Here is a 9,177-nt window from a genome sequence, read left to right as displayed (position 1 = left end):
AGGGTATAGAATCTTACCTCTACGATAAAGACCTAGTGAGTTACCCTTCTTAATCTTCCAAAATTTGAGCAAGAATTGAAGAACAATTATTGAGTAACACCTTTTCACTCTAGGGCACTCTCTCTCAGTCTAAAATATCAGATTATAGCTCAAAAATGGCCTAAAGTGTGTATTTAATGAAGTAGGGTCGGGTTTTAAACCCAAAAATGAAGCTCCAGAACAAGGTATGCGATCGCATATGCAATCATATAATCGATATGCAGACCGTATATTGGCCGTATAATTGGTGTCCAGAATTGGCCAAAAATCTGTCTGGGTCTGCGGTCACTATGCAGCCCGCAGACCTGTTATGCGATCGCATAATGTACTACAGAATGGTTCTGCGATTGCATAGTGCACCGCAGAACCTCCCTTCGAAAAATCCTAAAGCGGGATATGCGACAAGAGTGCGACCCGCGAAGTGGTTTTGCGATCGCATAATGGCCGCGAAATTGACATTAAAATGACCTAGAAAACTGACTCGCTCTGTTCGACCATTCTGTGGTCCGCAGAGTGGCTCTTCGGTCGCAGAATAGGCTGCAGAAATGCCTACTTCTGCCCTACATTTTCCTTCAACTTCCCAGCACACTGTTCAATCCTACTACGGCCCCATGAAACCTTGAATTCATTTGCGAATTTTTCCAGGGTGTTACAACCGTGTTTTAGCACGGAGTCCGATCTCAGCCCGACCGGCTAAGTCGTCTCACCCCGAGACATCCACTCAAAATACCACCATGTGCGCGGCATGGCGTTTGATCTCTGCCCGATCGGCTAAGCTGTCTTGCCACAATGCCGTGTGGGTTGACATACCATCACATCTCACTAGCAATAATCTCATCCCATATAAGGGGAAACAACTCAACACATCAATCTCATCCCATATAAGGGGAAACAATCTCATCACATTAACACGAGGATTTACCCCTCAATCACTCCTACACCGGCACGCGTAGTTTTGGGGTTAGGTTATTTTGACCTACCCTTCCTCGGTGGCTAATCGATACTCCCAAAGCATTTACTATTAAAAGGAGTTACCACTTATTTCCTAATCTTTTGCATATCATTCATTTCATTGGCACCAATGGCCATGCCGGAATATCATTCTTGGCACGTTGGCCGCACATCATGTTTCATATTCTCTTCTTTCACTTTTAAATATCATCATGGATAATCAACAATAAGGCCTTTCAAATTAAGATAAACACATATTTGAGAAATTTAGGGTCTTAGGCACATGTGATTTCTTACACAATTTGACATGATAGCTTTTATTAGAATCACGTTTTTAAATCATAACATAATAACACACAACCCATACTTAAACCACATTCTCAAACAGTAAGTCAACATAACAAGAATCTTTGAAATACATATTGAATGCATATTTACTTTGACACAAGGCTTATTTGGAATAATCAATTTATAATGAGCATCACAGGACTTACAAGGCCATTGTGGGGTTCAATTCTAAAAAAGGAGTTTAGCCAACATACCTTGCTTTGAGCTTTTCTTAATTCACTAAACAGTTCTGGAATCCTAGCAACTTTGATCTATTTAGAGACACATCAACATTGAACACGAACTAGGAAGGAGTTCATGATTCTAGCTCATTTGAGCATTTTATGAAACACTAGGTGGCCATTATGATCTCAAGGTCCTCCTATGGTTGGTTCCTCTATTTCACTACCCAAAATCTACCCAATTGATCTCAACGATCTCCCCACAACCCTAGATAGTACATGCATGCATAATGAACAACTCCCATACCTAAGAATTGCTTGCCTTATTACCTATTTTCAGTCAAATCTCGAAATTGAAGGCTAGGGCTAGAACCTTACCTTTTGGTTGAGGACCTTGTGAGTTACCCTAGAGAATTCTTCAAGGCTTGAGCAAAGATTGATGAACAAGTGACTTAGAAATTCCTTTTCTCCCTTTAGCCTACCTTCCTCTCTCTAACATAAAAGTTTGAACCTTCTAAAATGATCCCTAAGACTATTTTATAAGAATGGGGTCGGGTTCAAAAATTAGAAAAAATGAAGCCCTGATGCAGATATGCGGTCACATATGCGACCGCATAACGCTTCTGCGGTCCGCAAAATGGACCGCATAATGGCCCTCCGGAGCTAGGCACTTCTGCCTCACTCTGCGATAGGTCTGCGGTCGCATAATGCGCTGCAGAACTTCCCTCCTGAAATATTAGTGTTGGGTCTGGGATGGGTTATGCGGCCCGCAAAATGATTATGCGGTCACATAATGGACCGCGTAATGGTCGAAAAATTTGCCCAGATTTTTGCTTCAGCCTGCGATAGATCTACGGTCCGCAGATCAGTTCTGCGATCGCAGAAATGCCCTGCATTTTCAAAAGTTTTCTTCAACTCCCCAAAGCACAGTTCAACACATAAGTCTACTTCGGCACCACGAAACCCCGGGTTTTAGGTAAAGGTTTATGGGGCCTTACAACGCAGTCAAGAGATATTATGTTTAAGATTATGTATGCACTTTCCTTGGATCTAACCTGAACTACGATTGACCTGATTCCCGTTTAAGAGGGGATACGTAGGCAGCCCTGTGGTTTCGGTCACATCATAATAAAATCTTCACTCCCCTCTATGGTTAAGAATTGGGGCAAGATTTCGAGTTCTGTCAATCTCATTACGTTAAAGATCACAAAGAAGTGTATCGCCAGAAGTATGCATTTAAACTAGGGTAGAATTTTGCGGAGGGTCCTCAAAATTCCGAGTTGAGGAGGTTGTAGTGTCTCAAAGCATGTCACGGTCTATGATTCGACCAAACTATTTACTTTTGTTCATTATTTTTAAAGTAATTGCATTACTTACATATGATTTACCATAAATACATATTTTTAAAAAACGCATTTTCTATAGTAGCCAGATGTTTCCCAGGGTGACTCAAACAAGGCATCAAGACAAGGAGCAGAGGTGAAATAAAGAATCAAACGCACGGACCAACCTTCTCCCCCCCCTCCTCCACCCTCCAAAATAAACTCACGATTTTTCTGTGGATGCAAGAATAACGGATATGACAAGCATTTCCACAAATTCATAACAAGAATGCTATCTTCACTTACAGAAGTCACCAAGCGCAAAAACGTAAAGCTAAGGATCACTTTTCTCTCTCACATTTAATCGTTTCTTCTCCTACATAGGGCTAAGCACCGCCCTCATTACATTGCATAGAGGGTAAGCACTTCCCTCATCATTGCATAGGCTAAACGCTGCCTTTATCTGCACGAGACTAAACATTGTCTCCATTACAATGCATGAGGCTAAGTACTGCCTCCATTATTGCATAAGGCTAAGCACTGCCTTCCTTTGTATGAGACTATGCAATGTCTCCATAACGTTGCATGAGGCTAAGCACTGCATCCATTATTGCATGAGACTAAGCAATGTCTCCATCACATTGCATGAGGCTAAGCACTGCCTCCATTATTTCACAAGGCTAAGCGTTGCCTTCCTTTGCATGAGACTAAGCACTATCTCCTTCGTGTTGCATGAGGCTAAGCACTGCCTCCATTATTGCATAAGACTAAGCACTGTCTCCATCGCATTGCATGAGGCTAAGAACTGTCTCCATTATTGCATAAGGCTAAGCACTGCCTTTCTTTGCATGGGACTAAGCACCATCTCTATTACCTTACATGAGGCTAAGAATTGCCTCCATTATTGCATAAGTCTAAGCACTGACCCCATCACATACAAGGCTAAGCACTACCTTATCTCGTTCTCGCATGCAACTAAGCATCAACTGTTCCCTCTATCAAATGATTGATATCTCCATATCTTTGCATTTCATTGGATGGAACATCGCCACATTGTCCGAAGGCATCATAGTATGAAGGCATCATCCTCATAGACGAAGACATCATTCCATGGCTTGAGGATCTCTCAAAACTGTACATCATTACTCAAAGGCGTCATAGTCCAGAGGCACCATCCTCCTGGCCTGAGGACACAATTTTATGGCATGTGAATCCCTTATCATACGCTTCATGGTCTAAGGACATCATCCTCATTGACCAAACAAAACTCTCATGGTCCAAAGGGAATCTGCATCATGTTTAAATTTTCACAATAACCCTATATATTCGCGTGTACCGTGTTTTAAGTTTTCAGGTAACTCGGGAGGTAACCATTCTACAAACGGGATCAATTCTCACTCCACCCGAAATTATCTGTTACTCACACGCTATCCTATCCAAGAGATCCTTTTTCGAAGCACATGACCAACCTTATAACAACTCCATTGGTTTCGTTCGCCTTTGGATCTAAAACTACACGCGGCCTGATTCCTGTAACACCAGAGATATGAAGGCAACTCAAAAGCTAGGGTTCAGCCCCCATTTGTTTCAAAAATGCGTCATCCTTGCTTATTTCGGTCAAAATTGGTCATCATTTTCTTTACCCAACACTTTTCTCATCATTCTCAGGTAAAGAGGGGCAGCTGTTGATACCAAATTTTGTACTCATATTTTATAAAATGTTCTACATATTTTTCAAAAGATCAATTTGCATATCGTGCCTCAATTTACAAAAGTCATATAAGTATTTTCTATAATTTTCCATAATTTTAAAGTTTTAAATTTATTTTTCGTGCATTTAAATTGTTCAAATATTTAGTAATTATTCCTTCAAACTATTTTGTGATTATTTAATCATCCAAATTAATTATTCATACCCACATGCATGTTCTATAATATTTTTAAATAATTACGTTTGTATTTTACACTATTTGCATTAGTAGCCTATACTTTAACAATTAATTGCATTTACTAATTTATTTCGGTCAAATAAACATTTCTTATGTTTTTACAATCTTTAGTTATTATTTTTTTTAAAGATTAAGTCGCATAAATAGTATTTATATTTTTATTTAGCTCTTTTATTAATTTGTTTCTTAATTTTTTTTTATTTAAAATATGGCTCAAATTAGGCTAATTTTCGGACCCAAATTACCAGCCCAGACCTCAAAACCCTTGCCCCAATCCCTTTAGCCCAAACCAAACAACCCTTTTAATCTAACTTAGTCGCGACCTGTTAAACTAACCCGCCCCGCTCAACTTTTAGTCTCGATCGTTGATCTCTCAAGATCAACAGCCCACAACTACCCTACCACTTTTAATTACCCAACCCCAAACCCTAATCCCCATTTCCCTAAGACCGCACCTCCATTTTCTCTCGTCTCTCCTTTTCTCTCCTTCAGAAACCCTAGCCGCCTTCACAAACCCTCTCTAAATCCGATTAACTCATGGATTCCTGCCATGATTCACTTACCTTTTATGGATTATCTCGTTGTTTCTTACAAGACTATGGTATTACATAGTACTTGCCCCATTTTTGGCAAGTATGAATCTCCCGAATCAAGAGAAATTGGACTTTCTCCTCAAGATTCAGATGATTTTTCGTCTATATACATTTATGGAAAGATTATATGGGTCTGATTTACAAAGATTCTTCGGCTAATCTGAGATTCTGGGAAGAACTAGGGTTTGCCTGATTTGTCTCCTAATTTGGTTCTAAATTGATTGTGCATGATCTTCTTTCCTTATCTGTGTTTGATTGATTATATTTCCTTGTTGTTTTGTTCAATTTCCACTACTATTTAAACCTCTCTTTTTCCGGTTTCCCTGGAAGACTTAACGATTTATTATTTAACTATTGTTACCACTACTATTCTCTTAACTCTCATCTTTTATACTTTCTACATTCTTGGCTCCTGGCCGTCTAAAAGCCAAGGCCACCAGAACCCTCTCTATTGATGTCCCTAGTGTAAGCACTGCTCGGGGCTCATTTGAGGCCCATGTGAACTCTGACGCATTAGGATTTGGGTCTTTTAGTTGCTCTCTTTGATGCTGATATTCGAGTTGTTGCTTATTAATCTTCTCTTCTATTTGTTTGTTGAATCTGCAAACTGGTGAATGTCTCAACCTTTGCAATTTTATCCTCTTTGCTTGTTTCCAGTGCTTTGCATACCCATGTTGTTTGAACCAATATGACTCCAATATTGTGTTATTACCATTGGCAATTTTACTTGCTTTGTAGCTATTCTGCAATTCTGAGTCTTCGAGTGTCACAAACTGCCTAGATTTTTAAACTCCAACATGTTCAACTTGAATGACTGTGTACCATTAAGTTTACTTTGCTGTTCTGCTATTCATTGTGAGTTTTTTCTCATGCCTTGCTTTGGATTCTCGCACTGAAATTTTTAGGGAACCATCTCCTACCCAGAATTTTCTTTAATGAACATCTACTGATAATTCATTTATGTGAACTTTGTTCTTACCTGCTTACATGAACCATATATGTTGTCGCAATGTTTAACCAAACCTGTTGCTTTATCTTTGGTGTTTGGTCAATCCTGTATTCTTTGGTATTATTTAGGATTCTAGTTGAATCCTAATACATTTAGATTCCATGATCATGCATAGTTGACTGTCTTAAGTTTTGAGTCTGCCTGATCTATTTAACCTTAAGATAATATGTCTTCCACCTATGATACCTTTGGACTTTAAGATATTTGTGTTATACTCAGCATGATTAGGCTTCTCATCGATTAATTGCTTGCTTGTTTGTCATGTGTAATTGTCATTTCCTGACTATGGCCATGTTTGACCACTCATGACTTAGATTCCTCGGTTTTAAAATCCTTTTAGGCTAATTCACTATTCTGAACTCATTCCGGAAAAGCCTAGCATTTTCACCTCATATGTGTTTAATATGTTTACCTTGTTAATCTAAAATGGCATGTCTCCTTAACTCTCCTAGTATTATGACTATCCTTAGCATGCTGTCACATGCTTAATGATTTAACCTATGTTGCATTTATCATGTTGCGAATCGAATCTATTGACTCTCCTAGTTTCATGTTCTTTATTTAATCAATATTGTTACTCTTGCTTCTGAAATGCCCATGCGTTTATGAATCCTACTAAATGTCACACAACCATGTCTCTATGCGGTATTGCCTTAGAACTATTTAGTTTATTTGCATGTGTGGTCCACTAATTTATTTGGTAAAGTGGTCACTATTGGGCTGGATATGAGTCCATGTGTGGCTTTGGGTTGTGCGAATGGACATACTCTCCTATTCTGGGAAGTGTTTGGATATGGGCCTGCTATTCGAGTGGAAGAGTCTGTTGAAGGCCGAGGCAGTGCTGGGTTAGCTCTTCTTAAGCCTGCTCTATTTGTTGGGCATGTAATCATCTAGATTCTTTTATATTTGAGTATGTTTCTTCTTTTATCTTTGGACATGTAATAATTTGTAAACAAACGATGGGGAGACTAGTTAAAAGGGTGCAGGGGTATTCTGATTCTTGCATGAACGGGTAGAAAACATGCCTATAGGATTTAATTGCTTTGTTTGCTATTTGTTTGACGTGGTCCCATTCTACACACTCATTGAAATCATGCCTATAGGGAACATACACGCTTCACTTGTACACTATTCAAAGCATGTTAGTATTTGCCATACCCGTTTCTATGTCTACTATTGTGCACACTTAGACAACATGCCTATAGAAAACAATAACATATGTTTTGGTAATGCTCATCTAGATAGCATGTCTATAGGGTTATAACTAATCAATTAGTTAGTCGGTTCTATTGCTTTTAGTACACTACTCATCTTTATATAATGACTATAGGATCTTAATCAACTAATCAATTACTTTAGCTGCTTCCTTGTATTGCCACACTTAGATGACATGCCTATAGGGACAAAATAAAAATCAATTTCAATTTTCAACAGTTAGAAATCCTTCCTATAGGATACTGTTACTCGTCTTAGACTGCATGTTTATAAAATCAACGCTAATAATCCTGAGCTTTCAAGTAGTGTACCATCTCATCATGCAAACAATTAAGCTGCCATGCTACATGTGTAATACTGGAAATCAGAATCACATAGAAACTATGCCTATAGGACTTAATGACTCTAATGCATCTTAATTCTAACAATTGTCTACTGTTTAATCTGCTCACGTGCATTTGCTGTTTATGTGTGGAGGTTAACTTGAGCCTTTTTATCATCTTTATGTGAAGTCCTATATGTTTTGAATGTGTGCTAGTTTTATTATTTTTATGCATCCTAAGTAAAGTCTAGAACCACCTAATAGTAGGTCCAAAGCATTCTAGACCATAGGCATGGGACGGGTAGTACACGCATAGGACACGACCTAGAATTGAATTAGAGTGCCTTTAACTAAACAATTGTAACATAGTAATCGAGTAGCAGGAGATGATAGTGTGTGCCCGCTAAATAGTATGAGCAACCCCTACCTTAAGGGAGTTGCGAAGTATTATTTATGTTGCACGAGGTGATCCTTTAGGCTAAAAAAACATAGGACCCCCACCTCTTCTTTATATGTTATTGTTCACACTTAGTCATCGAATATAGAATAATTTGTACCTTGCAACTTCTATAAGACTTGTATTGATTATCTATATAGTTTAATTGTTTCCCAATTTTCTTTGCACTTGTTCATAATAGAACCTTTAAATTCCTTATCTCCCCTCACTTATATGATTACTTAGGACAAATGTAATAGTTCGGTCGGGACCCACAGTTGTGGACCTCGAAGAGTGTCTAACACCTTCTCTTTGGGGGTAATTTGAGACCTTACCCGTTCTTTGGTGATGTTGACTAGTTAAAATAGAGTTATTTACAAATAGGTGCCCTAACGCACCTCAAAAATGTTAGGTGGTGACTCTTCTCTTTTAATACCCATTTAAAAGAGTTGTCACATGTCAAAACCTGCTTTAACGAGAAAATAGGGCGCGACATCAATCCCGCCAAAGCCAGAGCGCCGAACATGTTCATAAACTCTGATAGGGTCTCCTGAAGTGCAGGAGTGATAGCAGGCACCTCGGGTGCCTGTCCCCTAACCGGAGCTACTGGTGGCTCCTCAGTCACTTCTAGGGTAGATGCTTTGGCTACACCACGTGGCTCTTATCGACCTATGCCCCTGCCATGGCCTCTCGTGTCTCTAGTAGGGGCACGGGTGTCTGATCATCGGATCTAGCAGTGTGTGTCCTCATCATCTGTGAGAGAATAGAAGACAAAGATTCAAATTTTGAAATCAACCAATTCACCCGATAAGGAATCAAAGAAGTGGAATTT

Source organism: Nicotiana tabacum, chromosome 21 (genome assembly GCF_000715075.1).
Source record: "Nicotiana tabacum cultivar K326 chromosome 21, ASM71507v2, whole genome shotgun sequence".
Classification (NCBI taxonomy): domain Eukaryota; kingdom Viridiplantae; phylum Streptophyta; class Magnoliopsida; order Solanales; family Solanaceae; genus Nicotiana; species Nicotiana tabacum.
The sequence above is the reverse complement of the archived record's forward strand: the minus strand, read 5'-3'. Positions refer to the sequence as shown.